The sequence below is a fragment of the Geospiza fortis genome, unplaced genomic scaffold (genome assembly GCF_000277835.1).
Source record: "Geospiza fortis unplaced genomic scaffold, GeoFor_1.0 scaffold275, whole genome shotgun sequence".
In the NCBI taxonomy this organism is placed as follows: domain Eukaryota; kingdom Metazoa; phylum Chordata; class Aves; order Passeriformes; family Thraupidae; genus Geospiza; species Geospiza fortis.
The window spans coordinates 1,282,956-1,289,175 of record NW_005054341.1 but is presented as its reverse complement, the minus strand read 5'-3'; positions in this window follow the sequence as shown (position 1 = coordinate 1,289,175).

The window sequence follows — 6,220 nt, the reverse complement described above, 5'->3', positions numbered from 1 at the left end:
CAGCATGCAAAGCACAGCTAAATTTCTCCATGCAGTTAAATACCTGCCTGTGTTTCCCTTTGGATATTTTGACACTGAGTGTTTGTGACTACACGGACCCTCCTAGGGGATCCTGAACTGAGTGTCAGAGGTCTTGGGAAAGTCTTGGTCAAATCACAAGCACAGGGCACGTGCTGATGTAGATCAGTGCAAACTTAATCCCACTTAGCTACACACAGGCAGATTGCTACTTTGAGCAGTTTTACAGTGACTGTAGCAGGCTTTGTGCTTATTTAAACCATGCCAGGTGAACAAATTCTAGAGGAAAATTTTCTTCAAACAGCATCTAAATGGATTAGGAAATCAAATTTCTACTTTTTGTGTTTTAAGTTCTGAAGTATCTAACATAAAATACATTCAGCATTTTAACCGAGTATTTAAACTGTTTATACTCTAAGCAAACATTAAATGTTTACTTGTAATTATGTATTGAAATTATTTGCTTGAGGAGGAGAGGTTAAATCAGTGGTATATTATAATGCATTGCTTATTCATGTAAGCATAAACATGTAAAGTAGGGAATAAAACTGTAACCTTGATAGCTGACAGTGGGACAGGAATATCTGTAATCAGGCTCACATTTCTTTGCCAGTTGGTCATATTGTTCTGATAAATGACATTAAACAGGAGTGATATCTTCTGTGGGTTAGCCACTGACTGGTGTCTCAGCATTCCATGTGAGCATGGATCCTTGAGAGACACATCCTGCGTTTTTGAAGGGATGTCACAAAGATGACAACAACATTATCAGTTAGTAAATGTTGCTCTAAACTAGGATGTTCATCAATACAATTCTTTCCTCTCTGTTAACTTGAGTTCATAGATTTAGGTTATCACAGAAATTGTCCCTTCAATGATTACGTACCTTCCAGTGTGCGTTCCAAAGGTAATAAATGAGCAAAAGATGGGCTAGCACTTGCCTTTTCCTCATCCTCTGTTACTGTTTCCCCTTGCATCCAATGAAGGATGGAGAGTCTCCTTTAGTGCTGCTTTGTAGCAGTTCCTGTGACTTGGTTGGATCTTGGTTTACTCCTAAGTGGCAAATCAATGGTGAAAGGTCTAATATATTACAGGAGCAATATTTGTGGGAAATGCTCATCCTCTCACCTCTTGCTTTCCTCTCCATGAAAGACTGAAGGTTGCCATTGCAGGCATTTCCTAGACATGCTTTACCACAGATCTTTGCTCTCACCATCTCACAGTCCTGTGGCACTTACTGTCCTGAAGGAGTCCCTTTTGCACAAGTTCTGTCTCTGCAAACACCATTTTTTGGACTTGACAAAACACAAGTGTCAGGGATTTGTCATGTGAGGCCTCCTGGGGTACAGACTGATTCAATAGTTGGGAAATGTGTTCTGTTAATGGAAACAAGCTCTGCTTGTCCATCTTTTCTTTCTCACTTCATGCTTCTATGCAAGGCCTGTCTGCTGTAAATGCCTGTTGACTGACAAGCTATCCACATTTACATCACCTTCTGACTTTATTGGCCTTAAGGAAGCTTTCAGGTGGAAGTGATTTATGAAAAGCACCAGGGCTGAACCTGGAGTAAAGCAAATCTGTTGTAAATCCAACCTAAAAATAATATATGTTAGAATTACCCTACAAAGACTTTGATTTGATAATAATTTGACTGAAATGCACATGCCATTGCTAGAACCTTATTTCTGAAATACCCTGGTAATATTTTCTTTGATATTTTAGGAGTGTACTGTAATTAGTAAGGATCTTTTTCCTTTAGTCTGATCTATTGTGCTTGGACCAGTTATATTTGTAATACAATACTTGATGAATATTCATATGTGACTCCTCATAAAGTTCTCTTAAAATCGATACTAAAAGGCTGGAATTGTTTGAGAGGTGGCAATTACCGACTGCAAGGAAATTATTCTCCACTGAACACTTGCAACAAGAATCACTGCCAAAATGCTGCTGATGGAGAGAGTATTAAATAGTGAGTGTAAATCACAGAGCTATTACAGTGGTTTACATGAAATAGTTCACTAATGGATCACAAACCGTGGCAGTTACATTTATAACAAGCAGATTCCTGAACTTAGACCAATAATAGGGTGTTTTATTGCATCAGGGCTTGGAGATCACTATATTCCTTTATTACTGGGCTATTGAACAGTTACTAGTGAGCCTGTGAATTGTCTTCACTGGGTGAGTCCTCCCCTGCCTTGGACAGTGTATTTGGCTGTGCTGTGGGATGAGGCACATCTCTGACACGGAGCTCTGGGGGTTTGATGCAGCAGTGCCAGCTGGATGTGCTTTTAGGAGTGCACCAGAGCTATTTGGGCACAGCCAGCCACAATGGTTTAGGGGGCCTGTGGGGCAGAGCTTCCAAATGCAGCCTCTCCTTTACCTGTGGGCATCCAAGCACTTTGTGTGCTGTGCTGGGTTAAACTGGTACAGAACAACATAAAGTTTTCTCTTGCTCACTGATGTGGGGATGGGCAGATGGACGTGTGCAGATCCGACAGTTTCCTTTAGAGCTTCTGGCAGCATTCCACATGCACTTTGGTGCCTTCTCTTTGTTCCATGTGGGATTTGGCCGTTTCAGAATGGTTGGCTTTTAAATTACAAATGGAGGGGCAATTTGAGTGTATTTTACAGACCCACAAAGCTGCTTACCTGAAATATGAAACAAATTTGTGTGATCCGGGTAAAGGAAGCAGAGCTAATCGAGAATGAGCAGTAATGCAATGGGAAATGAAATTGTTATCTTGCATTTGTGATCTCAGTGTGTCTGGGGAAATTCATTTCTATGCCATGGCACAGACAAAGCACCCCTGGTTTGCCCCTGAGTCAAACCTTGTTAGCCCTTGAGAGCCTTCACGGGGTAAATCCTGCAGCAGAGCAAACCCAGAGAGCAGCATGGTCTCTATGCATATAGCACACTCCTTCCTGAAAGTCTGCCTGCAGGAAAGGCACAGAAATGTCTGTGTTTATTGCCAACAACTAAACACCTAAAATCAGGGAATGAGAAGGAAAACACGTCTGAAGGTGTAAGGACAGCAGCTCCATTATTGCCACAATATCTTCACCTGATACAGTTCCCTTTGATAATGTCATTATTTTTCATGCACAGCTGACCTCGCATCATTTGGCATTAGGGGACACATAATAGCCCTTTAAATATTAAACAGTGTTTTCATATATTGGAACCTGTTGGTGATATTATATATTATGCATAAGCAACCTTTCCTTTTTCATTTTCCGCCCATGAAGATGTGTTGTACATTTCCCCCTCTCGAATTTGAGATGACAGGTTTTTTTCTGAGTAGCTGTAGATATAAAATACCTAGCAGCAAGATGGCTTTTAACTCATTTTTATAGCACTGCAAGGCAGTATCTTCCTAATAGCCTTTTCTCAGACACAGAAATGCTGCCATTAGAGGAGAGCTGTGGCTGTCTCTCTCTCAGAAAGGATGCTGTCTTTCACTGGGGTTAAGACTCTACATTCCAGCTTTATATATTCAAGCAAAAATGAAGTCCTGACTGTTTTCTAAGCTATGAGATGTTTTAAAGGAAAAAGTTATGCAGAAAAGCCTCTTGAAGAGAAGCTGGAGGCAGATAAACTTAGAAGCAGTGCAGGCCAAATTCGAATAACTATTCCATGTGGTAGGTGCTACCCAAGCATGGATCCTCCACTTTTGCCAGAATGTCAAGTAACTCCAAATAGATCTCCCTGTTATCCACACAAGCAGCCTCTCACTCAGACTTTAACTTGGTTGGTGAGACAAGAATACCTTTATTTGGGAATACACAACTCTGCCCATGCAGCAGCTGTGCATTGCTGAGATGGAAAGATGACCTCCTGGTGGCTTGAGAGGAGCCTGGGAAGGTGCAGGGCACAGGGAAGGCCATGGCCAAGGGTCCATCGCTGCTTCCTGACAAGCAGGAGGGAGGAGGAGATGGACTGATGGGTCTGGTTTCATTTGGGAAATGCTGGCTGGTGCTTTGCTGCACCAACAGCCTCTCAGCTGTGATTTACCCACTGGTGTGTGCTGCAGGCTGGCTGGCTGGGGCTTAAATGGCAGAAATGAGCTTTTAAGAGGTTGGCAAAAGCAGCTGTAATTGGGCTGGAGGATTTAAGTGTTGCAGTGAGGGAAATGAGTGTTCCTTCTGTTGGAATGGGATAATGTTGCAAATAGCTTGATTTGGAAGAGGAAGAAAAAGCTCAGTGAGATGTCTAGGAGGAATACTTGTATGCTGTGCTGCAAGCAACATTCCTAGTTAAATATAACTAGGAATATGTACATGCATAGATTACATGTATGTAACACTTATTCATATGAAGGGGAAAAAACCTACCAGTTCCTTTTCTCCTACCTCAAAAAATTCCATACCCAATGTTCTTGTGAAATACCTAGCAATAGAGTATGCTGAGAAAATACTATCCCAAAAGGTTAATTCTTGCAAAAGATGTGTGCCTGAGAACAGCAGATTAAAAAAAAAAAAAGTTCAGCCACCAGCAGTATCTAGTTTTATTTGAAATGCCTTTTTTTTTTTTTTATGGAGGAATAAACTGTATTTGTCAGATAGTTGCACTTTTAGCTTTGGTGGAACAAGATGGCCTTAAAGTTCCCTTCCAAGCCATTTTATGACTCAAACACACAAAAGTAACTGAGTGTACAGATCCACTGCCTTGCCAAGAACAAGCCACAGATGACACTGGAAATCTGCTGCCCAGGCCCCTCAGTGCCTGCAAAGCAGTGTTTGCTAAAGCTCCCCAAATTCAGTGCCCACCCTCCCAGAGACACCGAATCTGATCAGGAGATGTGAGTCAGAAGTGGCTCAGGCTGGTGCAGTAGTGGAGAACAGTGATCTGCCCACCACGTGAGAATTTTAAATCTCTTCAGCTGAAGTCTGTGGAGATCCACTATATTGCAAAACCTAATTGCAGTTCAGGAAGGGAATGGAGAAGGTTGGCGCCCCAGTGGCAGATTGGAAGTTGGCCATTTCCTGCTGGTGAGTGATGGGATGTCAGAGCACTGCTGGATTGTCCTCTTGGGGCTCTGAGCCATTTCTGTGGTCTTCGATCTTTGCAGTTTGGTTTGACCTTGCTAGGTGGCTCCAAATGTTCTCCATGCTCCCACCATAACTGGAATTATTCCCCTCTGTTAACAATCTGGTATTGAAACACTTCTAGCCAAAAATGGAGTGATCTGGGGCATGGCTGAGGTGTACGTGGGCTTCCCCAGTGGAGGAAGGTGATGAAAAATCAAACAGGGGGGTCTTGGGTGCAGAGGCCTCACCCACAGAGGAGACAAGGCCACAGATCTGATCCTGAGGGCATGGAATCTGGGGATTGAGTTCCTCACCTTCACACTTTGTTATGTAAATGAAGGGCCTGAGTCTTTCCACAAAAATATTAGAGGGAAACAGTTTTCCACCAGGGAAGCAAACTGGTCCCAAACCAATGCCTGTGTCTCCACTGCCAAAACTTGGGGTGTTTTTATATTTTTCTACAATGAAGCTGGCATTTTTAGCAATATTCCATGGCACAATTAGATGTTCATTGCAGCTTGCAAGTCCCTTATCAGGCAATAGCCGTGTCCATTTTTAGGTGGGTGAGAGGGAGGTGTTCAGGGATGGGCAGTGGCCGGGGAAGGCAAGGAGCTCTGGCTGTGGAGTGGCTGTTGCACAGGCTGGGAGCCTGCCTGTGTGAGAATACAGTCATATGGCAGCATTTTCCATCTCCTGAACAAATGGATTCCAGTCATGAATTTGCATGTGAAAGGGCCCACGTTCACGGTCTTTTGAGCTCCTATGTGCCATTTCTGTCTGTGAAAATCATCTTTCCTGAACTGATCCTGAAAGGAAATCAGCACCTACAGCTCAATGGAAATCAGTGAAGTGCCAAGGGGGATCAGTGCTGTGTGTGATCAGGCACTTGGATTTTTGAAGCAGGACTGTGCTGCTCTGGCATCGTAGAGACGAGCTCACGTTATTGAATTTGTGGTGACTTTGTCTGAAATGCCAAGCTGAAGTCACATTGCTGTTTGCCTTCTATTTTAGGTGTATTTCTGCACTAGTCTGCAAGGCAGCTGTGCTTTAATTTAAATCCTTCTTCAATAATAGCTCCTATTGTGCCAGCTTTGAGATGGCATCAACGGCTACGATTTATTGACAGACTTGGTACCAGTATTTATTAAACACTACTCTTGGATTGCTA